This window comes from Rhipicephalus sanguineus, unplaced genomic scaffold (genome assembly GCF_013339695.2).
Source record: "Rhipicephalus sanguineus isolate Rsan-2018 unplaced genomic scaffold, BIME_Rsan_1.4 Seq114, whole genome shotgun sequence".
Classification (NCBI taxonomy): Eukaryota; Metazoa; Arthropoda; class Arachnida; order Ixodida; family Ixodidae; genus Rhipicephalus; species Rhipicephalus sanguineus.
This window is the reverse complement of record NW_023614394.1, coordinates 39,221-49,025: the sequence shown is the minus strand read 5'-3', so window position 1 is coordinate 49,025 and position 9,805 is coordinate 39,221.

The following is a 9,805-nucleotide window of genomic DNA, read 5'->3' as shown; positions in this document are numbered from 1 at the left end:
ATGTCCACGACAAATCCAGATTTGGTCCACCGTATGAATGCACCATAACATACGCCTCCCCGGCATGGTGGCCAGCATCCCTTATGCAATTCTTGAATGCCAGAGTCCTGTCAGTGCAACATTCCATCCTTATAACGTTTAGAGGTACCTTTTACACCACAAGAACGTCTTCCCTACAGGTTATTGCCAACATTCCTTCACTAGACCTTTACTTTGAAAAACCAAACGCCTAATTTTCGCTGTTCACACTTAAGCAAACAACATATTATGGCGTAAACACTTACCGCCCTGCCACAATTGTATATCCACCAGACCCGCTGCACTCCCACCCTTCCAAACACGCTTTTTTTACACGCTGTTAACCCCATCATCATCCGCACAAGGCATTTCAAACTGTTCAGCTACACATATTTACACTGATGGCTCTTACCTTCACAATGTCGGCGGTGTGGCTTACGTCGTCTTGACAGCGACAGGAACCATAACACAGCTCCAAAAATTGTCTCCTTAAAGGGACACTAAAGAGCCAGACGATTTTTCTCGCATTAGTAAAGTAGTCTTCCACGATACCAAAAACACCACGCTTGCTGCGAGAAGACGCTTAATAAGCGAGAGAACGCGCAAAAAGAAAATACAGGTGGCGACGCCACCTTGGAATTCCCGCACAATTTGCCTGACGTCACATATTTATGACGGCGCCTGCTTGAGCCTACGTAGTTCCTAATCGGTTAAATCGAAGTACATTGACCTCTGAGGGGGCCAGAGACTTGACATAACAAGTTTGTGGAAATTTCGTCGAGCCAGTGGCGCCAAAATACGTTAAATGCTCTTTGAAACCTTTTACGTCACGAATTACAAAGTTCGGCGAGAAATTTAAATATGAAACATTGAACTTGGTTTTCTCCTAGTAATAAATCTATGGTGGTGAAATAAACTACACAAGTTTTTCGAGCACAATTTATCTAAACCAATTCATTGTTTCTCTTTAGTGTCCCTTTAAAGGACCCCTAAACTGCCCAGAGGTCGAAATTTAGTTGTGGTGTTGTAGTTGTGCGCGAGTCTACAACGAACTCGTAGCCATGTGTATTTCTTGAAACAGTGTCGTAATTGCGGTGTTACACGTGTTTAGTGGTACAAAAGACTCCCTCGCTCGTTTCCTTTTTTCCTTCGTGCTGTGCTCCATTCGTCGGCTCGTCTCTCCTCCAGGCCGAGTGCTCCTGCTCGCCATACGAGGAGGAAGTGCAGCAAGCGCGCGTACTGCGAGCAGACTAACAGGTGCTGCAGATGACGACCAGACGACACGTTGATGTCACGGCGAACCGTTGAGGGGTTGAGGAATGCCGAAAGGCACAGAGAGGAGAAGGGACACTTTCTTGGAATTGTGGGGCGGCTCGTAGCGCTGGCCGCGTTTGGTATTGCTGATCGTGACGCATTCTGAACTCGATTAGTGCGTTTACTTGACATGTCGAATTATCGGTGATGGTTTAGGGGCCCTTTAATGCAACGAGTGCTTATGTTGCCGCGATTCTTGCATTTGACGAGGGTCTTAATTTTGCCGCATCCCAAATGTTGCAGTCGCCCATCCATTTCTACACTGACAGTCTGTCCCTTGCTCTCTGTGCTTGAAACATAAGAGACTCAGATCAAACGATTGCAGACATTGCATACACTACATTGCCTACAAACTGTACACATCTGTTTATCTTTCATGTACCTAGTCACATGGGCGTGTGCGGTAATCGAGCTGGCCGACACTGTGGAGTCTTCAAGTACGGTATTTGGTTCGGTGCACTACGTAAAGTCCGGCGTAAAATAACTTCAAGAAATCCTTTCACAAACACTGCTCTCACATTTGACACTCTCATTGGCAACGACGAACCTAGGCACTAATCTATTTCATTGGATCCCTAGCTTTACCACATGTCTCCTTGGTTTCCACTAAATAGAAATCTCACGCACTACTCACTGTACATGGTCACTTGCTTCCAATATTATCTTAAATGATTCAACATCACTACAACGGACAGATACGCGTGTAGCAATTCTTGCACGGACGAACAACACCACTTCAACACATGCTCACAAACACTAACATATAGCCTGCCACTTGCGTCTTCCAAACAGTACAACAATGCACGCTCAGAATACCCTCGCTTCTTCACTCAAAAAGGGGTCCGTGCGTTATTACTTCATGTTGAGTTTTACCGCGGCAAAACGTTGGAGGGAAACGCCATGCCGCTCACAAGACGCCGCGAAGAGGCGGCCGTAAGGCGGGGCTGCCTCGAGAGCCACGCAATAAAAGAAAGAAGTGTTCAGTGTAAGAAGGACGAAACAATAGAACATTATTTCTTATGTAACCGCTTCAATTTACTGAGAAAAACATTCTCAACGCAGCGTTTAATCGTATTATATTGGATTTTATTACTTCGAATAGTTCTATCTTGGGAGCCTCTTCATTAGGTCATTGTCACCGGGATGTCTGCAACTTTCTATAATTCATTTTCTATGTGTCCACTTTTACCTATAAATATTCGTTTCTTGGCCGAATCCCCCAAGAGTGGGTGTGAGCCATGTATAAAGGTCATCATCATCAGCAACACGGGTGTCGGCCTCTTCTGTCGCTACATTATTGGTGCCGAAAACCCGGGAGAAGGCCGACATCCTACGTACCGTACCGGGGATGGACATGCTACGTAGGCATCGAGGCGCCCTTCGCGGTGCCACTACCCGACTCCTGTCCGAGGCCACCGAGATCCTCCTGCAAGACACAGTACTGTCTTCCGCCGACTTGCAGGAACTCATCGACGGGCTTCGCGACAGACACAGCTCTTGCCGGACTGGACAAGCAGATCGCCGACGCCCTTGACAGGAGTTTGACGAGGAAACTATGGGCGCTCTGGATTACCTTGAGAAGATCGTGAAATCCATCAGCAGGCTTCGGTCCGCGATGAACGCGCGTGCAGCGGTTGGTTCTACCGTCACCGAAACCAAACTGCCGAGGCATGCGGGTGCAATATACGGAGCCAGCAGCTCCATGGAAGCTGCCCACTCGGAGGCCATCGGCCAAGACCTCACCGATCCCACTAGACCACGAGCCCCTGGTTTGCGAGTCGCCTTGCCGAGACTTGAAGTGCCCGTCTTCAGCGGCGAGAACCGTGAGTGGTAGGGGTTCTGGGAGCACTACGAGGCGACCATTCACAGGCACCCCGATCTCACCGGTATCGAGAAGTTCAAGTACTTGAAGACGTACTTGGCCGGCGCTGCGAAGCGGGCCATTGAAGGAATAAGCCTTACAGAAGCGAACTACAAAACATCGCCGTCAAGGTGCTCACCGAAAGGTTTGGGCGAAAGGATCTTCTCATCGACGACCACATCGGCAGCCTCCTTGCCATCGAACCAATCGAGACATCGTCGCAAGTAGCAAGGCTGCGGGACCTGTACGAGCAAATACAGTTCAGGACCGGCTGTTTGGAAAGTCTTGGCATGCCGTCTTCAGAGTACGCGGTTGTTTTGCACCGGGCGCTGATGCGTTCATTGCCAGAGGACCTGGCGATCCAGTACCGAAAGCGCACAAAGACCGGCACAGAAGCCGCGAACTCTGCAGTCCAATCGAGAGACGAGCAAGTCAAGGCAATCTTGAAGTTCCTTCAAGTGGAAGTCGAAAGTAGAGAGGACAGTCGCGCGTCACGCGAGAAGGCCACTTCAGGGAGACCGTCGACGAACCGCAAGGCTGCGGACACCTCATCACCGCCACATCTACCGTCCGCTCTAGCCCTGACAGCACGGTCATCATCGCCAGGTGCCACTTGAAGGCCTGCACAGAAAATACGTCCCCTCTGCGGCATCTCAAGCCACTTGACGCGTGATTGCCGGGTCGCGCTATCCGCAGAAGGAAAAGCGCCAGCGTCTTTCCAGCAATAGCTGCTGCTTCAGGTGCGGGAAGCAAGGGCACATTGCTCGCAGTTGCCGAACCGCAGCCTGGCTTAAGTGCGACCGATGCTCAGGACGCCATATTTCTGCTCTGTGCGACATCTGGGGCCGAGGAGGATCTGACAGTCCACACTCGACTGGAGCTGAAACCCGAGAGGCGGCTACACAGCGAGAAAAGCACGTAACGGCTCCTGCTAGCAGCACGCGTTCGTCGTCGGTGTTGCTACAAACAGCCACAGTGTGGGCATCCGGAAACCATGGCCGTGTGCCAGTGCCACTGCTGCTTGACACCGGCAGCCAACGAACGTTCATCCGAAAGGACTTGTCGCTGCAGCTTTGCCTGCCTTCCACTGGATATGAAGAGATGGCTCTATACATTCGGCATCTCAAAGCACCCTCGAGATTACCAGTGCCGAAGTGTGAACGTCACGCTCTGTGGACGTATTGAGCCGATCGTCGTCGATCTTGAAGCTCTGGAGGGTCCAGAGGTCTGCACCGTAAAGGGTCCAGCTTTTGAGCCAAACGTTATCAATATGATGCGTTACCGCAATCTGGCCTTTGCTGACGAAGTTCAAGGGAACCAACCTCAAGACTCTAAGATAAGCGTTTTGATCGGTTCAGACCACTACTGGAGGGTAGTGACCGGGCGCGTCGAGCGCTTCACCGACAATCTGTGTGCAGTTGAGACCATATTTGGCTGGGTTCATTCAAGGAATGTGCGCTAACGTCTACCATCCTTCGACACCGCGTAACATCAGTGCAACTGCCTTGTTCCTGGCTTGTTCCGACGACAGGCGCACTGAAGTCCGACCTGGAGACGTATCAGAGATGTGGCGCTTGGACGCCATCGGTATAACTGACGGACAAGACGACGACGTCAGCCAGCACTCAGCGCTCGTCCACTTTCGTAGCGCAATACACAAGAGCGCAGGACGCTACAGTACCGCTCGTGATCAAGACGCCAGGTCTCACGTCTTGTACTAACCGAAGTGTGGCTGAAACCAGGCTCAAGCGTCAGCTTCAGCGGTTCGAGCATCACCCAGAAGTTCTGAAGGAGTACCATGCGACCATCAGCGAGTACTTCAAAGAAGGCCATGCGAAAGAGTAGTGCCGTCGGCACCCCTTGGACAGACCGTCTACTACCTGCCTCACCATGCGGTAGTCCGACGTGAGGCCGTGACTACAAAGGTCCGCGTCGTGTTCGATGCCTCATCGCATGAATATGGTGAACCGTCCTTGAACGACATGCTCGATAAAGGCATCAAGCTGGGTCCTGAACTCTTGCAGTTTAGGAGCAGCCAATTCGTTCTGTCCGCGGACATCCGAAAGGCCTTCCTCCATATATGGATCTGATCGGAAGACAGAGACGCTCTTCGCTTCTTGTGTATCGACGAATTACCGACACATGAGCATCCCGTCCCAACAATCATGGAGTGGCACATGACCCGGGTCCCTTTCGGAGCGTCTTCTAGCCCGTTCTTGTCAGAAACTCTACAGCACCACCACGAAACATGGAAGACGAAGCACCCGGACATCGTCGCCCGCCTACAACGGTAATTCTACGTGGACGACTTAGTCATCGGCGCGTCTTCCGAAGAGGAGGCATTGGAGATTTATCGAGAAGCGAATGCTATCGCTACCGATGCGGGAATGGAATTGAGAAAATGATGCACAAAGTCCCGTCTTCTCTGCGACCAGTTCTTGAACGACGGCTTCTCACTAGAGAATGTCAACGAGCAGAGCTCTAAGTCCAAGGTGCTTCTGCTGTGGGACCGCTCATCAGATAACATCATCAATCATGGGCGTAGCCAAGGGGGATTGGAGGGGTTCAACCACCCCCCCCCCCCCCCGAAATTTTTCAGTTTTGCTTGCGCATATATACACGCACATACAAACGCACGCACGAACATACATAAAGTATGGTTGAACCCCCCCCCCCTCGAAAAAATTTCTGGCTACGCCCCTGGTCATCATCACTACGCAAGGCGTACTCACGTTCGTTTTGCAGTCAACCGTCGACGAAGCGAACCGTTTTGCAAGCATACGCCAGGCTATTCGACCCACTGGGCTTCGTCGCTCCGTTTCACGTGACAGCTCGTATCCTGTTTCATCGGTTAGGGCATCGATTGGGACGAGCCTCTACCACCTGACATTGAGGAATTATGGAAGAAGTGGGTGTCGGAACTGCCTGTTCTATCTACCGTTCGTATTTCATGTTGCCTCGCATGGGCATCGCAAGATCAGGGACGCGCTACAATACATTTGTTCGCTGACGCCAGCCCTCATGCGTATGGAGTCGCAGTGTTCGTACGCCAACCGCTAGACGATGGCCGTTTTACCGTCCGACTCCTCATTAGCAAGTCTCGCCTTGCACCACTGAAGCCGATGTCTCTACCACGCTTAGAGCTTCCTGCATGTCTTCTAGCGGCCAGAATATGGCATTACATTCAGAAAATACCAGAGTTCTCGTCATATGTCGCCTCCTTCTGGACGGATTCAACGATAGCGCTACATTGGGTCTCTGGCGATGCTCACCGTTTGGAGACATTCGTAAGGAACCGTGTACAAGAGATTCAGACTTTGACTCGACGCTACAATTGGCGGCACTGCGTGAGCGCAGACAACCCAGCAGACCTTCTGACCCGCGGAGTATCGGCAGCGGTTTTAACACGAGAGACGAAGTAGTGGACGGGACCTCCTTGGTTGACCAAACCAGAAGGCAGCTGGCCTTTGAATACTTGCTCTGCGCTGACTGTTTGACCTGAACAGCGAACTTGCGTCCATGTGCCCAACCTCAGTCTCACCGCAAGCCATACATCCACACACACCGCTACTGGACCTCGAGAAGTACAGCTCACTCTCCAGGCTTCTCGGAGTAACCGCCCGGAGTTTGAGGTTTGTCTGCAACGCCTCCCGAAGGCAGGCATCCTTGTCTGGGCCGCTGACGTCACTGGAAATAGATCACGTGGAGAGGTACTGGATTAAGGTTGTCCAGAAAACCGCATTCCCAGTAGAGGTCGCTACACGTCACGCGGGCCAGCCGTTGCTAGCACGTTCAAGCGTCCTAGCACTGCGGCCGGATATTGACCAGGATGGGTTGCTCAGAGTTAGAAGCCGCTTACAGGAACTTCAAGGGCCAGAGGAACTTAAACACCCCATCCTATTACCAAGTGACCACGTGTTTACACGGCTCTTGATATCTGCTACACATGTCCGTCTTCTACATGCCGTAGTTCAAGTTACGCTTCTGGACCTCCGATCAAGATTTTGGATTTTAAAGGGAAGACGAACCGTTAGAAAAGTGCTTCAGTCGTGCTTGGCATGTCGCCGCCTACGTTTGCATCGAGCGTCAGTCCCAGTGGCACCACTACCGAAAGACCGCATAAGGGAGGCGTCACCGTTCTACGTCTATGGGAGTCTACTTTTGCGGCCCTCTTTATTACCGGTCTACTAGTCTGCGAAGCTTTATATTGCCGTCTTCTGTGCGGTGACCGGGCGGTGCACCTAAGTAATTAACCTCAGACATGACAGCACGCTCATTCATCCTTGCCTTTTGTCCGGTATACATCCAGGCATGGCATTCCAATCTACAGTTTACTCGGATAACGCCAGACATTCCTCAGCTGTCCGAACAACTGCGATCGCTTGCTCAGCTGAGAGCGTCCAAGACCACGCAAGTGCCCACCGAATCAAGTGGAAGTTCATCGCCGAACGAAGCTCCGTGTCGGGAGGTTTCTGGGAGCGCGTCATCGGGAAAATTAAGGATGCGCTCAAGCGCTGCCTTGGACGAAGCAGCCTCAGTTAAGAAGAACTGCTCACTGTGTTGGCCTGAGGTAGAAGCGATAGGCAACTGTCGCCCTCTGACGCAACTCTGCGAGGCACGGAGGATGCAGAGGCGCTGACGCCATCGCACTTAATTGGCAAGCGTGTCGTGGGGCTACCAGCAAAGACCAGCGGCTGTTTGCCTAGTTCTACCGCACCTGACTTGCGAAGGCGTGTGAAATACAGAGACGAGCCTCTGCACCGATTGTGGAAACGGTGGAAGAAGGAATATCTGCTTCTCCTGCGCTCCGCTCATCACTGCCGGCCATCGTCTTCGTCCCAGCAGCGCGTTGGTGACTTGGTGATTAAGGACAACGTGCCAGCGCTGCAATGTAAGCTCGGCAGAGTGGTCGAGGCATTTCCAGGCCGGGACGGCATCGAGAGGTACTTCAAGATTGCATTCCCAAACGGTCAGCAAGTACGTCGCGCCGCTCAGCGGTTGTAGCCTTTGGAGGCAAGCGACCACACCGCGGCCCCGGGAGCTTGTTGAGTTTACCGCGGCAAAACGTTGGCGGGAAACGCCATGCCGCGCACAAGACGCGCGAAGAAGCGGGCGTAAGGCGGGGCTGCTCGAGAGCACGCAATAAAATAACGAAGTGTTCAACCAGGGCAACACGGGTGTCGGCCTCTTCTCTGTCGCTACACTCCAACACATCACAGTTATGAAGAATTCCGCACTGATTGTTTCACCGCCACAGCGCAGTCACATCCCAGATGCCATCTAGATGTATCTTCCTCTCATTTCCTACTCCACCTTTCCCGAACACAGCATTGCCACTTTCACATTAACAATCCTTGTAGTTACACATCTATAAAGCGCTCACCCCTTCCTCTGGTCATACATGCACCACAAGAATTGCACAAATAGCAAACACCCCCTTAATTCTCACGCTAATCAGGATTCATGTCGCTGCCATCCATGTACGTTCAGCCAACAAAGGCGGGGTTACCCCTGCAGGGATGGCAGAGGCATCGCCGAACTCATTCATATTTCCATTGCTCGTATCCCATGATAACATTTCTTTCCCATCCAGAAGTCCAGACTTCCAGTTCCTAGTTGTTACTTCATCAGTCATCATCACACAGATTTCTCCAAGGGCACTATCTGATCCAATCAACCCTTGCAACCACAACCGCCTGCCGCGACACAGGATCGTCCCACTGGCGTTCAACATCATCGCAAGGGACCATCTTGGTTTGTTCGACACAAGAGACTTCGCTTTCTTCGTGCCTTCTTATCTGTACTTTTAAGAGTGAAGCTCTTTTAGCCACCGTTAAAACGTGCGCGTTTCACGAAAAGCCAACCGTGTCGTAGCCATGGTAACCAGCGGCGCTGCAGCTACTAGATCGCTTGGCATAACCTCGTGACGTCATGCTAAGCCGCGCATTCGCAGTGCGGCAACCACACAGCTGCTATCACTAAGCCACGCCCAGCGACTGAGACAGCTGGCGCAACAGAGTTCCTCGGCTAGCAAGACTTGTGTTTGGGCAAGTTGGTTCATAAGCCATGATACGGTGAGGTATTGGTGAGGTATTGGCACTTTTCTGGTGAGGTATTGGCACTTTTGTTACGGGTGGATGAGATTCACAATTGTTATCCCCTTGCTGGTTGCTTGTATAAATTTTGGCGCTCAATAAACCTCAGTTGAAAGTTGAGCGCCTGTCCTGTGTGCCTCTTGTCATGTCCCCGTCCCATAGCGCTCGTTCCGTTTCGGCGCTTCGCCGCTCGATCAGATACAGCCATGGGACGCGCAAAGAGAGTAGGTATTCCCTAAGAAAGCTGCGCATCGTTACGCGAGGCTTGTCCCATAAAGTAATGTTGGGCGAGAGGCTGGTCGCTGTGCGAGAATGGCAACAGCAGCAACGAGCAGGTCCAAACACGCGGCCAGGGAAAGGGAGAAGAGAGAGGACGAAAAGACATTGCCGATCACCGTGAGTGGAATGCTGCGCGTGTGCGAGCTGTGTCAGGATCCAGCCTGTCGGTAGCCACAACCGAGCGACGCGCAGCATAGATCGCGTTATCATCGTGAGTATGCTAGCCGGTCGCACGGCG